General features: G+C 43.6%; 1 long non-coding RNA gene across 1 annotated transcript; it reads left to right on the top strand.

Annotated features, from left to right (window-relative positions):
• The first annotated feature begins 1,439 nt into the window (after nt 1-1,439).
• Nucleotides 1,440-2,110, top strand: LOC114693332. Its single transcript, XR_003734534.2, has 2 exons — nt 1,440-1,510; nt 1,748-2,110. It is a non-coding gene; the product is annotated as an uncharacterized LOC114693332 (long non-coding RNA).
• Nucleotides 2,111-18,781: the final 16,671 nt, after the last annotated feature.

The raw sequence follows: 18,781 nt of genomic DNA, 5'->3' as shown, positions 1-18,781 counted from the left end.
TTTAATCCCAGCACTTGGGAGGCAGAGCCAAGCAGATATCTGTGAGTTCAAAGCCAGCCTGGGCTACAGGGTGAGTTCCAGGACAGGCTCCAAAATTACACAGAGAAACTCTATCTCGAAAAACCAAAAAAAAAAAAAAAAAAATGACAAGGAGGCTTGACTATGGACACATAGTGCAGATGAACTCATTATAAGGGTAGCTGTAATAATTACATATAAACATTTGAATAATAACCACACTCCCCAAATGATGTGGAAATTATACCCCTTTCAATTGCATAAAACAGTTTATATACCCATTACCAACCCAGCCAAGGAACATGTAATGGCGGGGAACCTGATATCTCCACAAAACATTTCCAGAAAAAAAAAAAAAAAAAAGACATTCAACTTTTCTTTACTCACATTCAGTTGTGAGATCCAAAGGAATCACATTTCATTATATCACAGAAATAAAATATCTCAGTGGCACTGGTTCCTGCTGGTTCTGCAAACTAACCTATATTTAGAAGCAATTTTGTAGCTTCCAGATAAATGCATTTCCTTCAGAGAGGGGGAAAAAGAAAAAAGCACTTCTCACACACACACAGCCCAGCCTGGGTGACCGAGCAGTGGCTGTTTCTAATGAAACTTAAGGAATTCGTGATGTCATCTCGCGTGTGCCAATCCCTCCACGGAGAAAGGACCAGACAACGCCACAGCCCGTGGGGATCCCGCACAATCCGAAGGGTGTGTGTGTGTGTGTGTGTGTATCCAAAGCACATCGCGCTGGGTCGCAGTTTGCCGCCAACACAATGGGCGTATAGAAAGTGAAAGGGAGTGTTCTGTTTTATGTAACTTGTCTCTGGAAACCCTGATGACAACCCACCCACCCACCCCCGAAGCCCCTCCAGGAACCAACATGGAAAACCAGTTGTTAGTCGCCATCCCGTCCCGTCCCACCCCCACCCCCAGGCACGTCTGCTGGTGGTTCCCCTTTGTTTTTACACGATTTTTATTTTTGGTTAAAAAGTTAGGCTTCCCGAGCTCTAAAATACATGGAAACCTCCTGCTGTCTGTTCTAGAACGCTGGAAGCTGCTCTAACATAAAAAAAAAAAAAAAAAAAAAAAAAAAAGCGTAATAAAATTTAGTGCATCATAGGCGATAAGGCTGAGGAATGTTATTTTGTTAAAGTTGGCACCAGAATTCCTCTCAGAAAGGGAAATGTATTTACTTTGAAAAATACCCTGCGAGCTTGGGGAGCAGAGCAGAGCTCGTGAGGGGCTGGGGTGTGGGCGGAATGTTTCTAAGACAAAGGCAGTGATTTGGCAGGAACTTCAAGAGCGTGGAGGCAGGGGAGGAGGAGAGGGCTGAGCCAATGGGAGGGCGAGCCGGCCCGCAGCCCCCCACCCTCCTTCTCCACCCTCAAGTGACCCAACTCCCAAAATATTTGGTGCAAGTCATTTGTGTTGCTGTTGTTAAGAGAGTCCAGGGCAGGGCCTAGGTCTCCATCAGCTGAGTGGATCCGAGGTGAGATGGGGTGGACCTGAGTGGAGGTGGGAAACGGCCCCCCAGGTTAGAAATCAGTTTTGAGTTCAGAGAGGGTGGGTTCCTGGATCCGAATACCAGGGTTTTTTCTGAAACGGATGGGGCTGGATAGATCCGGATAGGCTCTCGGTTAAACCATCCGCTTTCTGGACAGAATCACTGTTGTGTGTGTGGGTGGGAAGCTTCCTGGCATAGTGTCACATGTTGCTTTACTGACAGGGACGTGGAAACAGGGCTCCATAAACAGCAGGCGTCAGAGCTGCTTTTGCAATCTTCGAATTGGTCAGACTCCAGTATTTTCATGCAAGAGGGTGATTGGTAGAAAAATGAATCTTCAGCGGGATAACGAAGGAACTTTAAGGTTCTAAATTTACATCTCGCGAATGCCCAGTGACATCAGTTTTTCAAAGTTGAAAATCTTTGAGAAGGAGATAAAACTTCCGAACCCAAACGACACTTGACATTTCCCAAAGGATGCGTGATGATCTGGGAGGTTTGGGCGAAAGAGAGGGTGAATCTGCATACTAGATTTTGCGAAAAAGTATTCATACCTGTGCTAGGACCAAATCTGGTGGACCACAATGTGAACTAATGGACCAAGGGTGGAGATATGTCAGACTGTGCATTCACTGTGTCTCAGATTTGGGGCATTGAAAAAGAAGAAGAAGAAGAAGAAGACATCATCTACAGGAAAGACTCGATGTGATGTGAGCTGGAACTCTATGAAGTGTTAGCTCCTGCCTCTCCTGCTAGCCTTTTATTACCATCAGTTATAAATTCTTCCCTGTGCATCCCCTTTTGTTTTTTCTTTCCAAAAGTTACTGCCATTTGAAACGATGAAGAGGTCCTATTCAGGATTAAAAATAAAAACAAGCAAACAAACAATCGGTTTGTACTCTGCCTGCCAGCCATTGCCCTACCCGGCCAGTGAAGCAGTCCGCCATTGCTCACTGCGGCTTCCCTTGCTCTCCCATACCGCCTACCACCTAATCAGAGTTCAACAAATATTTGTTGAATCAGTTAATGAATTTCATTCCACATCTGATCTGTAGAGATTACCCAAATCCTCATAGGCCAGGGGGAATCTAGTAGTGTGCTCCTTTTATAAGGGAGACCCAAGCTGAAGGATTCTAGGCTGGTATTTTGATCTAATTCCTTTTTATTATCAGCCTAATCTTGGATCATGTAAATGATGATCACACTATATCCGTCAAGACACTTTGCAATAAAAGATTTACCGTTATAGCTTATCCGAACTCAGAGTGAATCTGGAGATTCAATTAAATGATATCACCCAAGAGCTCAGTCCTAATATGGGGGAATGTTTTGATGTTCAGTGTTTCTTTTAGGTTAATAGCATTATTAGCTTGTATTAATGGATTATTAAGAGGATGACATCACATCTCAACTTGAGAAAGAAAATTCAGTGGTGGAAGTTATGTAGTAAGATCTATTGATATGATTTAGCAAAATTTCAGTTATTTGAAAGTGTAATGTATTTAAAACGAGAACAGATAGGGATGTTCTTTAGTGCCAGATTTTGGATAATTAGAAGAAGGTATTTTAGGATGAATACAAATGAGTTGTTTTGGTACAGTGGGGTTTATTTTCTATTTTATATCTTATTGCCTTTTTTATGATGCTATTTGGATGATCTTATACTTTGTCATAAAAGCCTTGATTTAACTAACTAATTGATTTTTTTTATATATAGCTCAGGTTAGCCTTGAATATTCTGTGTGGCCTGGGATGACCTTTAACTCCCGATTCTTCTGCTTCTGATCCCAAGGATTATAGGTGTGAGCTACATGCCTAGCAGGAGCCAATACAAAGCAATATAAAACAAAACAGACCCATATGGGAGGTATGATAGAAGAAAATACACAGAAGATATGCGCATGATAGGCACAGAAAATGTAGGAAGGTGGTCCTTCCTAACACAAGAGAGACTAAAGGAGAAAGGCCATGATATGAGTTGTTTGTTTGTTAAACAAACAAAAAAAAAAGCAAACAGATTAATTTCTTTTTTTTTTTCTCCATGTAGTTTTTGGGCATCGCTTCCCTAGAATAGGCTGGGGCTGGCTGCCTCATTCTTACGTTCTTACTGTGTTCTAGCCTCTCTGGAATTTCCCCTTAATGACTGGTTCTCAGAATCCTGACTTCAGCTTGTGGCTCAGTTGAGTGGATGACTTTCTGGGAAGCATTGTTGAATGGCTGTTTTGTGATCCAGCTTGCTCTTTTTTGGGTCCCCCCGTATAAAAGTTTTCTCAAGTATTGGGAAAATATAACTTATCACAAAGACAAAACACAGACTCGCAAGCCAGTGACTTTCTGAGAAATGTTGGCTGCGTGAGAGGTTATTACCATATTTGGATTGGGTTCCTCTTGTGTTTCTGTAGATTAGTGCAGTTCATTTTGAATTTAATTCCTGATTCAAGATTTACTGCGTTTCAGGCTCCCCTCTTCAAGCCCTGTGTCTGTGGTTGGAAACCAGTTTTGGTGAAAAAAGTCCTCGGCTGCCTGTGTCTTTGCCAGTATTGCTACTAGGACAAGATTTTATTTCTTTGAGTTCTGGAGACCGAAAGCAGGGTCTCGGTTACACTCTCACGGCGTCTCACCATTTCTACACGAGACCGTTACATAATCTGTGCTTTTTGTAATCTTGACCTACATTTTCAGAGAGCCTTGGACTAGCATTTTTCACATTTAGGGCTACTGAGTAAAACGAGGCCATTTTGCAGCACGCTTTGAGTGTACTGCCGGAAGCATAAGTTAACTTATAAAACATAAATATAACCAAAGCAACCTCCCCAGTAGGTACCATTCTTGGGTCATTTCTCTGGACTCATTTCCTTATTTGGTCATGAAAAAAAAAGGAAAGAAAAAAACTACTTAAGTCAATTTGTTTTTCAAATAAGTTATAACAAAAATGAAATTCAAAATTCACTTTGCTTGAGATTCTTTAGAGTAGAGGTTCTCAACTTTCCTAACACTGCGACCCTTTAATACAGTTCCTCATGTTGTGGTGACCCCAACCATGAAATTATTTCATTGCTGCTTCATAACTGTAATTTTGCTACTGTTACGAATTGTAATGTAAATATATCTGGTATTTGCTATTGTCTTAGGCAAACGTCAAAAAAGGGTCATTTGACCTCAAAGGGTCACAACCTACGGGTTGAGAACCACTGCTTTAGACTGTATTTTGTGACCGGTGCCTCTCATCATTCAGCTGGTAGGTTTGTAGACCAGGCTGGTCTCGAACTCACAGAGATCCACCTGCCTCTGCCTCCCGAGTGCTGGGATTAAAGGCGTGCGCCACCACCGCCTGGCTCTATCCTTTTAAAGAGCGGAGTATCATATAAACTCACAGACACTGAGGCAGCATGCAGAGGCCTGCACAGGTCTGTACGAAGTCCTTTGCATATATGTTATGGCTTCCAGTTTAGTGTTTTTATGGGACTCCTGAGCATCCAAAATGTGAGTTTCTTGTGCCTGCTCTTGGGCTCTCTTTCTTCTGTTTGCTTGTTTTGTTCAATTCCAATGTGTTAGTTTTTGCTTTATTTTTTTTATTTTTTTGGTTTTTCGAGACAGGGTTTCTTTGTGTAGCTTTGCGCCTTTCCTGGAACTCACTTGGTAGACCAGACAGGCCTCGAACTCACAGAGATCCGCCTGGCTCTGCCTCGTGAGTGCTGGGATTACAGGCGTGCGCCACCACCGCCCGGCGATGTTTTTGCTTTATCTTATTATTAAAAATAACTTAAAAAAGAGAAAGGAGTATAAAGGACTGTATCTGTATGAATAAATTTCCATGTATTCTACAATTATATAAATATAGTAAACCATTAACATTTTAAGCTTTATTTATTTTATGTTTATGAGTATTTTGCCTGCATGTATGTTCACTATGTGTGTCCAGCACCTGAGGGAACCAGAAGAGGGCACTGAGTCTCCTGGAGCTGGAGTCACAAATGTTTGTAAGCCATAGGTGCCGGGAATCACACTGGAGTCCTTTTGATTCTCCAAGACTGAAAGAGCTTTGAACTACTGCGTCCTCACTGCAACCCCAAGTTTCAATATTTGAGGGCAGTCAGTGGTGAATACCTGGGTGTCTGACTTATAGGATATTAAATATACATGCACATTGAAATATAAACCGGAAATATATTTATATGCTTGATATACCTCAGAAAAAAATCATAGAATTAGAACCTTCTGACCAATGAGGAGGTTCAACACCAGGGGATATTCTAATTCATCACTTTAGTAAACTGAATGAGTAAATTGAGGGAAAATGTTTAAGAATATAATGAGAAGTAGGCATGACTGATAGAAAGAAAAAATAATGAAAGCTGCAATTTGATATCCGAACAACTTTGGGAACTATTATATTCTAAGGTAGGATAACTCAGGTGAGAGCCATCAACCCTCTTCAAGATGACGTGGAAAACTGATGCCATTTCAATGTTTTGAGTGCTTCAAATGAATGAAGAAAAGAGGGGGCATTGAAATTGGTTACACATCAGGCAAAGGACAAAGTTGTTCTATTTTACCCAATTTACAAGAATGCATTTCCAATAAAGACATAAGTGTCAAGGATATATGTATAAAATTAGCTAGGCATGGTGGCACACGCCTTTAATCCCAGCACTTGGGAGGCAGAGGCAGGTGGATCTCTGTGAGTTTGAGGCCAGCCTGAGCTACAGAGTGAGATCCAGGAGAAAGTGGAGCTATGAAGAGAGACTGTTACCTCAAAAATAAATAAACAAAAATAAACACATTAAGCCGGGCAGTGGTGGCGCACACCTTTAATCCCAGCACTCGGGAGGCAGAGTCAGGCGGATCTCTGTGAGTTCGAGGCCAGCCTGGGTTACCAAGTGAGCTCCAGGAAAGGCGCAAAGCTACACAGAGAAACCCTGTCTCGAAAAAAACAAAACAAAAAAAAAAACCAAAAAAAAAAAAACCAAAAAAAACACATTAATTAAAATAATTGGGAGACCGTGTGGAAGAGCAATTTTCAACGTTTTTTAAATTCTGATCCCCACACGAATGTGTACAAAGTGCATGTGGATAGAGACCACCCCCACACATGCACACATGGAAACCCCGATAAAAAAATGTCACATAATTAGGTCAGTGTATGAAGAGCTTTGCATTTTTAGAGAAAAAGTCTGCATTCTTCTAGTGCGTGTGCATGCGTGTGTGTGCGTGTGCGTGTGCGTGTGCGTGTGCGTGTGCGTGTGCGTGTGCGTGTGTGTGTGTGTGTGTGTGTGTGTGTGATGCCTCAGGTCATTAGGCTGCGGTTAAGTGCTGTACCCTCTGAGGCATCTTGCTGGCCTGAGCTTTGCATTTTTAAACAGTGAGTGCATGCATGCAGCAACCCCTCTTCCCTTGTGTAGTTTCATTTTCCTGGGTTACAGCTGCATGTAGTCATAGTATAAAAAATGCTAAACGGAAAATTCCAGATAATGACAGTTTCTAAGTTTAGAATTGTGCAAGTCACGAGGGGCAAAATGAAATCATTCACTTTCTTCCTCTATTTCACTCAGGACTCTGACTGTCCTGCTGTCCAGTGGATCCAGGCTGTGTATACCACCTGCATGTTAGTTGTAGGTGGAGTTCTTTGTCGGGACCTTTGGCCGGCTCCCAAATAACCACACAGAGACTTAATATTAATTAAGTAGTTGTTTGGGAGCCAGCGGTCCCGACAAAATCTTCTCCTACAGTTATGCGGAGGAGCCACCAGGATGAAAACATGGGATTAACTCTGGTATTATGTGGCAATACTATGTATTTCGGTTTTGGTCCTAATCACGGTGAAGGCATCCATTGGCAGCCTTGGGATGTATTCCTGGAGGAGTGTAAAATCAGAATTTATTTTGTATTTTCTCATAGGATCCCAACAATAATCCAGGTGAATAGTATATCATTATCCTTTATGTGCTGCTGAAGAAACTGTAATTAAAATGGTTAAGTGACAAGTGAGATGATACATTTGTTAGTAGAAATTCTCATACTTAAAATAGTTTATATTAGATTGAAATGTAAAACTATGCCACACTCAGCCACTGCAGAGAAAAATTAATAAATGATGGCAGTTTTGAATATCTCTAACTCTTTTCACATAAGGACTAAACAGATGTGATTTGAACTTCCATATTTCCAACAAGACTGAACACAATGGCAATCTCTGGTGGTGCTCTGAAATTGGCCATGGAGTCTTCTGTTCCTAGAAAAATGACCCTTTTCCCAAACAACAAAACTTCATAAAAACAAACAATCCCAAACCTCACCACCTCCCCGCCAAAATACTCTACAAGAGTAAGAAACAAAACAAATCACAAAAACCAAATGAGGTTTATAATCTAATTTAAAGTATGGTGTCTGTTTATTTACTTCCTCATATTCTGTTGTGCTGGTTTCCCTGGGAATCTGGGTTTGTGGGTGAGTACGCAAGGCTGGGGACAATTAACAAACACGGAATGTTTACTATTTATATAAAATGAATAAAGGATAAAGAAATGTATGTAATGCTTTCAATACACCCTGGGTGGTAGAGGAAGACAAAATGGCATGGCCACAATTCCTCAGACATAACTCTGTCGGAAAGCATCGCGAAACAACAGATCGGTCGTGTGAAATCATTTTAAATCATCAGTAATAAAATCAGAAAAGGTGCCAAGAGTAGCAGGTACTGGCCTATACATCTGTCTTCATCTGGCAAAGGTTGAACCAGGATTTGAGATCCATTTCAGCTAAGATGGGTGGGACTGGCTTTTTTGGCATGGCAGAGGGCTGGTGAAGGAATGAGCTGCCAGTTTGGAGGCAAACGTTTATTTTGGGTGACTTGGGTGACTTGGATTTAAAGAGGTGAACCTGGGAAGATAAGTTTAAATGCACAGCCTGTGGCTTCAACTTTTAAAAACATGAAGTATTTTTAACTGTGTAGGCCAGACTGGCCTTGAACTGGATACCCTCCTGTTTCAGCCTCCCAAGTGCTGGGATTATAGGCATGCACAACCATGTTTAGCTTGGTTCACTTCTATTTACTCTACCATCTGTCTGTCTATCTATCTATCTATCTATCTATCTATCTATCTATCTATCTATCTATCTACCTACCTACTTACCTTCCTACCTGTCTTGGCTGAGTTAAGGGTCTTACATATCCCAGGTTGGCCTTGAACTTGCTATATAGCTGAAGATGGCTTGGACTTCTGGCTCTTCCTTCCTCGACCTCCCACTTGCTGGGGCAGGTTTCTCACCACGCCCAGCTTTATGAAGCGTTGGGGATGAACCCAGGACTTTGTGTGTGGTAAGCAAGCATCCTACCAACTGAGCTACAACTTAAGCTCTTGGTTTAGTTCTTAAGAAAAGGCAAGGCATGTCTTTGTATCCTTCCCATGAAGCACACAGTAGGCTTCGTGCCTGTGCCTGTCACCTAGCCTTTTGGAAAAGTATCTGAGAACAGGAGGTGAACTTGTAGCCAGCTGCAAGGATTGTTCTTTATTGTACAGAGCAAACATCTGTAAGAAACAGTTCACCTTCTACAGAACATGTGGATTGTAGAAAAATTTGAAAATCCAGGATGTGGTCATACTATATATTTGTGTATTTCCTTACACTTACCTAAAGAACTTGTCTCAGCTTTATGTATGTATGATTCTTTTGTAAGATGGTTTTTTTTTCTTAAAAAACAACACTATAAAGGAAGCATAATTTTCTCTTTTTTGTTATGTATTGTGTGTATGCCTTTGTGCACGCATGCAGAGGTCAAAACAGGATGCTGAGTGCCTTCCTCTATGGCCTTGACACAGAGTTTCTCCTTGAACCAGGAAGAAGCTCCTGGTTTTGGGTTAGGCTGGCTGTCCAGGCAGTTTTCAGAAGTGTTTGTCTCCTGCTGCCCCTACCTCTCCCTGCTCCCAATCCTGGGGTTACGGGCATGCCATAGCAACATCCAGCTTTTTTTTTTTTTTTTTGGTTTTTCGAGACAGGGTTTCTCTGTGTAGCTTTGCGCCTTTCCTGGAGCTCACTTGGTAGCCCAGGCTGGCCTTGAACTCACAGAGATCCTCCTGGCTCTGCCTCCCGAGTGCTGGGATTAAAGGTGTGCGCCACCACCGCCTGGCTAACATCCAGCTTTTTTACTGGAGTGCTCGGTGTTCAAACCTGGGTCCTCATGATTACAGAGTAGGAATTTCTACCCACTGATCCATCTCTCCAGTCCATTTTTTTTTTTGGTTTTGTAACAGGAGCTCACTACATAGTCTAGGCTAGACTAGAATTTAGCGTCCTGAGAGCTGGGATATCACAGGCATGTATTACCATGCTTAATGTAGGGAGCATATTCTTTTTTTCTTTTTTTGGAGCTGAGGCTCGAACCCAGGGCCTTCTTGCCCTTGCTAGGCAAGCACTCTACCACTGAGCTAAATCCCCAACCCTGGAAGCATATTCTTAACCATTAGACATGAGAATAATTTTAAGCATGATTTTAATGGGTAAATAATATCCTGGAATATATTTATATATCCTGGAATGTAATTATAGATCCTGTCAATAATTCATGTACTGATGTTCCTGTTTTTGAGGTTGTTTGGAATGTTCATTGTAATAAATGTCATTGGAGTAGATCATCTGTGCACATGTATCTCTCACGATTTCTCTAAAATAGATTTTTAGAAACAGAATTACTGTTTCAAAAAGTATAGACATCTCACACTGAAAAAGTATTCTTGTGGAAAGGCTATACCAATTTTATAGCTAGCATGTGTGTGTGTATGTATCTAGCATGTGTGTGTGTGTAGTGTGTGTGTGCATGCCATGGCTCTTGCGTTGAGGTCGGAGCACAGCTTTCTGGAGTAGGTTTCTCCCTTTCTAGCATGTGCGTCCTGGAGATTAAATTCAAATCCTCAGGCTTTGGAGAGTGTCTGTACCCAGCATTTCCAGCGCCCTCAAAACAAAGCATTTCTGCGGAGCAGCGGTTCTCAAGCTTCCTAACGCTGCGACCCATGAATACAGTTCCTCATGGTGTGGCGACCTCCCAATCATAACATTATTTTCGTAATTTTGCTACTGTTATGAATTGTAATGTAAATATATCTGATATGTGGCCCCACATAGGGGTCGCGACCCTCAGATTGATAACCAGTTCGGAGGCTTCTTTTACAAGTGATGGCCCTGTCAACCGAGTTGATGGATATTTGGAAACCTCTGCTCAGTGTCACTAACTAGCAGTTGTGGCTGTTGTCCCCAGGTTGTTGGTCTCTTGTTCTCTTCTTACAATTCAGTTATTTCTTTGTGAGGTGTTTTCTAAAACCCAGTAAACATGGCAATAAGACCAAAACTACAGAGAATTCCCTTAAACTCCCCCCCCCCAAATCGCTTGATTCATTGGTTGTGTGTGTGTGTGTGTGTGTGTGTGTGTGTGTGTGTGCGCGCGCGCGCGCGCGCGCGCGCGCTGAGGTGTGCGTATGAAGGACAGCTTGCCAGAGTCAGAGCTCTCTCCTTCCACCCATGTGGTTCTGGGACTTGAACTCAAGTTCTGGGGCTTGGCCACAAGGGCCTTTTACCCGCTGAGACATTTCACTGGTCTGAGAATTCCTCAGATGAAACCGAGACAGCGTCGGACTGACGTGTGAGAAGACCGAATGGATGCTCGCTTGGGGAACATTTTCCTAGTAGTTGCTTTGTGACTTTCAGAGTCAGGAAGAAGCGCTTGATGAGCTAGGTTGAGCCATCACATTCCTATTTCAAGTGTTTCTAGAAACAGCACAATTCTGTGCATGTTTTAAATGGCTCACAATTAAAAAACTGACGATAAAGCCAAGTGATGAGCTGTTTTATTTAAATGTAGCCCCTGACATCATCTTGGCCTTCTCTTAGCTAGGTCAAGCAGTCTTCCTTTAAGCTGTTTATCTCTGTGTATGTCTGTATTACTTCCTGGTTGATAGAGTTCTGGAGAAGGAGATTTTTTTTTGTATTGTTTGTTTGAGACAGGGTTTCTCTGTGTAGCCCTGGCTGCCCCAGAACTCACTCTGTAGACCAGGCTGGCCTCAAACTCAGATCAGTCTGCCTTTGCCTCTGGAGTGTGGGGACTAAAGGCGTGCCCCACCACTGCCTGACAAGAAAAAGGCTTTTAATTTCTGCTTTCCAGCAAGATCTTGAGGACGAAACTGGACATGTGGGTGGAAAAGGGCATTCTGAGTCCACTAGCAATGGAAGAAATCCCAGAGGAGATGACTCCATGATATAAGCAGGTGAAAATAAGAAAATGCCCCACAGTTCCCACCACCCCACAAACATTGATGCTTAGAAACAAGGGGGGAAATATTTCCAATTAACTTTTTACCTCAAGAGATCTAATACCTTTCACATGCAAAGAACTCATAAAAACCAGTGAGAAAAATGTAAACCGTCTAAAGACTAAATGGACGAAGAACATGAATAAAGGTATCACCAGGAAAAGCAGAAATATGTGTGTGTGTGTGTGTGTGTGTGTGTGTGTGTGTGTGTGTGTTGTGAAAATTCCCCCCACACCCCCTCCCATGTTTCTGGGGATGGAACATGTTCCTCACATGTGCTAGGCAATGCCATCCTCTGTCACTGAGCCACAGCCCTGTCCTTTCCAGCTTCACCTTTAATCACAGAAATGTAGAGCAAAGCGATGAAGCACCATGTCTGATTCCTAGATGAAAAAAAAAAATGTCCTCTTAATATAATGAGAACCAAGCTGCTAAGACGTCGAGTAGGAAAGCATTCTCGTGCAACTCTCTGGAAAGCAGGTTGCCAGTGTGCATTACAGGCTTGCAAGCCGATGGCACTCTTCGATGCAAGAGTCCCACGCCCAGCGACTTACCTAGGCAAGCTCACAGTCTGAAATGGGAGGAGGGGAGCTTTTCCTCCATGCTGTTCGTCCTACCAAAACCGTGGCAAAGCGATCCGGTGCTAAGGGATGGCTCGATAAGTTGAATCATGAGTCATCCAGATAATAGGCTGTTTAGACTTCCTTTAACATTGTGTTACAGGGATTAAAAATATAACACGGCGAAGATATTCAGGATGGAATTTGAAGTGAAAAGGCTTTTGTAAAAATAGACATTCATCCACATGGGTAGATATGGAGAAAGGTTACTAGAAAGAGTTTTTACCAATATGTCAGCAAGAACTATTTCTGATTGAAAAAATTTCATACTGTTAACAATGATTATATGCAAATAGGACTGTGAGTTGACAGTGTGTTTATGTACTTTTCCCCCCTCAGTCTCACTGTGCAGCTCAGGCTAGCCTAGAACTCATGAACTCATGCTATCCAGGCTGGCCCCAAATTTTTGGCAAGCCTGTTGACTGCGGGGATTACAGGTATGAGCCACCATACTTGGCTCAGGATGGTATGCATACATTTTATTTATTTATCTCTTTAAAAGATTTATTTATTTTATTCCTGTGTATGTCTGCTGGACTGCATGCGTACCGTGTGCATACAGGTGCCCCAGGACTCCAGAAGAACTGGGGTTACAGGCAGTTATGAACTTCCAGATGTGGGCACTGGGGATCAAACTCTGGTCCTCTGAAAGAGCAGTGCATGCTCTTAACCACTGAGCCTTTTCCCCAGCCCATCAGCATAATACATATATACCAAGATATCAGCAAGAACTATTTCTGTTCATCATGTATTTTTTTAAGAAACCTGTCTGTTCTAGAAAAACAAGAGTAAGGAACAGGTAAACGGTTCTTAGGCTGAGGGACGTTTGAGAAAGAGGAAGCAGAAGCCTGTGCAGGATGAGGCTCTCCTTCGGGCCTGAGGTGTTGGAGAGCAGACACTGGGAGACCCAAGGAGAGGGCTCTGCCCATTAGGGCCTGGGGTAGGAGAAGCAGACGGGCTGGTGAGTGGAGACCGAGGAGGCGGTCAAATCCCTGTGTGACTGCGGTCTTCGCTGGTGGTGACAGCTGAGTTTCCCTGAGGCCCAGGAAAAGCTCTGAAGTAGACACGTACAGAAAGCAAGATTTTGTGGTGCCCGTCTCCCTCCAAACTCTGCCCCTCATTCTTACGACTCTCACCGACAGTTGGCACCAGTGATTCAAGACATTTTAAGTAGAATACTAGTAGTGAGCGTTAGCAAGAACTTACTGTGTTAGCCCATGCTAAACACCTCTCCCGCACGAGCTTACTGAATCCCGATCACATCCCGGAAGATAAATGTCATTACTTCCTGTCAAGGAAGCTGAGGCCCAGATACCTTACCTCTCCCAAGATCTGACTTCTGCACTAATTTTATAGCAGTTTTCATGTATCAAATAATTATTTGTGTACACTAAGGTTAATAAGACAGATACCTTGAAGCCATCCACATTTTTTATTAATCAAGAAAGGCTTGCTAATTCACCCCTGAAGTATTTTATAGTCAGTCACTTCTTCGTATCTCTTCTCTACCTCCTAGTCTGTGTAGATGAAGGATTGTTAAAACTGCTCTTCATACTCCTGCCTGGTCCATCTCCCCAAATCTAATTAGGGGTTTTGTTATGACACCATTTAAATGATTGATTACAACCAGTATAAACCAAATTCCTCTGCAGGGTATATATACTGTCACATTTTCATCTGATTTTTCAACTTTATTATTGTTATTATTTTTCATTTTTCGAGACAGGGTTTCTCTGTGTAGTTTTGGTTCCTGTCCTGGATCTCGCTCTGTAGACCAGGCTGGCCTCGAACTCACAGAGATCTGCCTGGCTCTGTCTCCTGAGTGCTGGGATTAAAGGGATGCGCCACCACCGCCTGGCTCCTTCCACCTTCTTACCTTCCTTCCCTCTGCAAATGCTTACAGCATGCTGGCAACTGTGGAGATGCTGGAGGAAAGAACACAAAGAAACATATACATTCCTTCTGTACAGAGAAACTTAGAGATGTAGTGAGAGACCTGGGCATCCGCACAATGAGCATTACAGTTTTTGACTTATGTACAGGGCACAGTGACTGCACAGAGCGGTAAATAAGAGTTTTTTTTCTGGCAGGGATTGGGTAGAGAGATGGAGTCAGATAAAGTTCACAGAGGACATGACCCTTGAACTGAATCTTGAAAAAGGATGTAGGTCATTTTTTTTTTCTTTCTCTTCCTCCTCCTTTTCTCCCAGTCTCCTGTTTTGGGAGAAAAGATGGAGAAAGATGCTTCATTTAGAGAGCTTAATAGGAGCAAAAGTGTGCAGCTTTGTCACAGGAAGGAGTGTGCATGGGCATGTGGAAAAAAAAAAAAAGGGTGTGCAAGACCCGTGTGTTATGCTATGAATGTGCAGTGCTTCTCACAGGCTCTTTTTTTTGAGATTTGTTTTTTGCGTGTCTAGATGTTTTGCCCGCACGTGTGTTTGTACACTATGTGTGTGAAATGCTCTTGGAGGCCAGAAGAGGGTGTTCAGGCCCCTGGAACTGGAGTTATAGATGACTGTGAGCTGCCATGTGGGTGCTGGGAATCAGGCTTGGGTCCTCTGGAAGAGCAGACAGTGCTCTTAACCACTGAACCACCTCTCCAGTCCCCAGGCTCGTGTTCTGAATGCTTGTTTCCCATCTGGTTGCATTTTGGGAAACTGTGGAAAGCTGAAGAAGGATGGTCTACCTGGTGTGGGGGACAGGCTTTTGAAGGTTGTTTGTAATCCCTTTTTCTGGTCCTACCTGTTCTGCTTCTTGGTTTGCTGTAGACTTAGTTAGCTTTTCTATTGCTGTGATAAACACCATGGCCAAAAGGGTTTGTTTCAGCTTACAGCTTATGGTCATTCTTGAAGGAAACCAGGGCAGGAACTCAAGGCAGGAACCTGGAAACAGGAATCAAACGAGACCCTGGAGGAACACTCTTTCCTGGCTCGCTCTCTATGGCTTGCTCAGCCTCCTTTCTTATACCATCCAGGACCACCTACGCAGGAGCGGGGGCACCACCCACGCTGTATGTGCATGGTGAGTGTGTGGGAGGGGCTGTGTGGTGGGGCAGTGCGTGAGGATGCGGATGTGGTCGTGGGAACAAAGAGACAAGCACCAGACTGCACAGTTCTAGATTCTTCCCTGAAAGCAATAGACAATCACTGATAGGTTTCAGACATTGGATAACACAACTCAATTCGAGATTCAAAGATCTAGTTGGCTCTATCTCGGAGGTAGACTGGACGGGTGTAAGACTGGGAAGGCAGGGAGGCTATTTTGGAGGTTGTTGTTTATAGGAGAATTGATGAAGGCCTGCAGGAGTTAGACTAAAGAAAGAACCGGGGTGTCCTAGAGATGTTAAAGGTACAAACATTCCCTGGCTTACGATGACTCATTTTTTTTTTAACTTTACAATGATAGGAAAATAATACCCAGTCAGGAGAATTTTGAAGGCAGATCTTTCCCAGGCTAGTAAGGCTGTACAGTGATGTCATATGCAGCCGAGAGTAGGTCACGTGATCCTGAGGGATGGCAGACACAGCTGCAATGCAGTGTATGGCTGAGCTACCCACCACACTTGGTGGGCTAGGGTTATCAATGCACTTTGGACTTCCGCTATTTTCAATTTACGGTGGCTTTACCAGACACGTCTCTCAGAGTACGGCGGGCAGCCTGGCACAGCCTGGCAGCTGTTTGTGAGACAGACACAAAACTTGTAAGCCTTTCCAAACCTGGGTAACAAGTTCAAGTCGTAATTTTATAGTTTGTTAAACATACTAATGGGAGAAACGGGCCTGAGTTCTGAAGCCCTTGCTTTCCATTTCGCTTTTCTAGCCGCTGATCTTTCTTGTGTTAGTGGCGGGAATAGGAAGTATAAATTCATGTCACTGCAGTTGACTGAAATGCTGTTTCTGACGCTGGGTGATTATGAAGTGACTAAGGGGTGGGGGGAAGGAAGGAGTCTCAGATGAGTCTTGGGTTTCAGCAGTAGGGTGTGGTAGTTACAGAAAATGACACAAACAACACCCTTGTGCCCTTTGGCATAGGTGACAAATTCTCACTTGCCTATTATTTTAGGTTATATCATTCTAAAAAAAAAATACTCAGAGTGTTTATTAAAAAACACATTTTGTCCTTTTTTTTTTTTTTTGAGATATCATTCCCCACTTTTCTTTCCTCCCCCAGGCCCTCCCATCTAGTCCTCCTCGCTCTCTTTCAAATTCATGGCCCCCTTTTCTTTAATTATTATTATACACGCACACATACGTGCACATGTATTTTTAAATGTATGAAGTCATCCTGCTCGGTCTGTATAACATTATGTGTATGTGTGTGTTCAGGGCTGAACATTTGGGACTGGTGGGCTCGTCCCTTGGGAAGACTATTTCTCCGGCTCTCACTATGGAGCACGCCGCCATAGTTCTCCAGCGCGCCTGTGGTTCTTTATGTAGGGGAGGCTTCCTGAGCTCTCTGCCTGCCATGGTAGCGTGGCCTGTGGGTGTCGTCCTTGTTCAGCTCACGTTGGCACGGCCACGTCGGTGAGACTTGAGTGTGTCGTCTCACAGCAAACTCCTTGTCCTTTGGCTCTTCCACTCTCCCTGGTCCCCTCCAGCAATGGTCCCTGACCCCGAGGTGCAGCAGTTGGGCGCTAGATGGGTCAGTTGTGACTTGGGCTCCACGACTCTGCATTTTGAGTGACCGGTGTTGTCTGTCATGGTCTCCGTGTTACTTTTTAAAACAATACCCTGTTGGTTATAATTTTATAGGATAGATTTTAGAAACAGTGCTGTCTTTCAAAACTCCTTAAATTCTAACAATCGAATTGAAGGTCTGAGTTGGTGCCAGAGCATCAGTGTCAATCAAGTTCGGTTCCTGGCCCGACCTCACTCCTGAGCAGTGCCAGGTCATTAACTCTCTTACTATCTGTTCTAGTCCTGGGTTCCCCGGGTGATCACGACTCTGCCTGGATCCACAGGCCATCTCCCGGCAATGTAACCAGGCCAGGCAGCTTTCATCCTGAATATTAGCTTCTCCCTGAAAGGGGAGCCTAGCTCAAAGATCAGCCATCTTCAAGTTTTCGTTTTTTGTTTTGTTTTGTTTTTTTCTCTACAATGCTGTGGATGGAATATAGGATCTCATACGCACTAGTAGTCAAGTGCTCTGCCATTGAGCTATGGCCTCAATCCTCTAATGAAAAGTTGCTTATTGTTGTTATTGTTGTGTTTGTGTGAGGATGTGTGCTTGCCACAGCACATGGGTGGAGGTCGGAGGACAGTTTTTGAGGGTTGATTCTTTCCTTCCATGAAATGGTCTGGGGATTGAACAAGCTGACAGGCTTGTCCTTCGAGGAGTTTTATCTGCTGACTCGTCTCACTGGCGTTTAATAATTTTTTTTGACAAGGACTCTTACAATTCCATTTGTCACTGGGCCCTGCAAACGATGAATGGGATCTAGATGGCTGGACAGCTGGAAGACGTCTCCTAGGGACGATGCTCTCTGAGAGACTGCATCAGGAGTTCACGGACACAGGACCTTGTCCCCACATCTGGATTTCAAGATTTGAGCTTAGAGAGCAACTGTAAATAATTTCACAAAGATGAAGAAGAATGTTTTCAGTGCTAAGAACATGCCAGGGAGAAAGTGTTAGGGTTCTTATGGAGCCAGGCAAGAGCTAGCTAAGAACACTATCAGCAACCAATGTGTGTCGGACAATGGCCAGCATTTACATTTACATCGTGCTACTGAGCATGGCTGCCCTTCTCTGAGGCACTACAGTCCTGTTCTACAGTTGGGGGGTACCAGACACAGAAAGCAGAGCTGGGTACGGTAGCACACACGTGTAATTCCAGCCCGTGGGAGCCTGAGATAGGGCAATCTTGAGTTTGAGGCTAGCCTATGTCGTATAGTAAGTTCTAAGCCAACTTGATGACATTTGGGTGGGGTGGGCAGAATCTGGAGAGGAGGCTTAGCAGTTAAGAGTGCTTATGGCTCTGGCTCTCGCAAAAGACCTGAGCTCAGTTCCCAGCATCCACATCGGGTGGCTCACAACCACCTGTAACTCCAGCTCCAAATCGGCTCCAAGGCCTTCAAGGACACCAGCACAGGTGGTGCACATAAACTCACACAGGCACACACATACACATAAGTTAACAGATGACTAGATGTTTAAAAAAGAAAAAGAAACACACCACAAATCATACGGATACGTGCCAGCCATACCAGGCCAGTGTGACCACAGGATGGAGTGTGCGTCTGTGTGTGGCGCTGGAGACGGAAGCCAAGCCCTTGCTTATGGCTCTGTCCCACCGAGCTGCATCGTGAGCCTCTAGAGAGGGTTTTCTGTGGCGCG

This window comes from Peromyscus leucopus, chromosome 18 (assembly GCF_004664715.2).
Source record: "Peromyscus leucopus breed LL Stock chromosome 18, UCI_PerLeu_2.1, whole genome shotgun sequence".
In the NCBI taxonomy this organism is placed as follows: domain Eukaryota; kingdom Metazoa; phylum Chordata; class Mammalia; order Rodentia; family Cricetidae; genus Peromyscus; species Peromyscus leucopus.
Note: the sequence above shows the minus strand (reverse complement) of the source record. Positions and strands in the feature narration are given on the sequence as shown.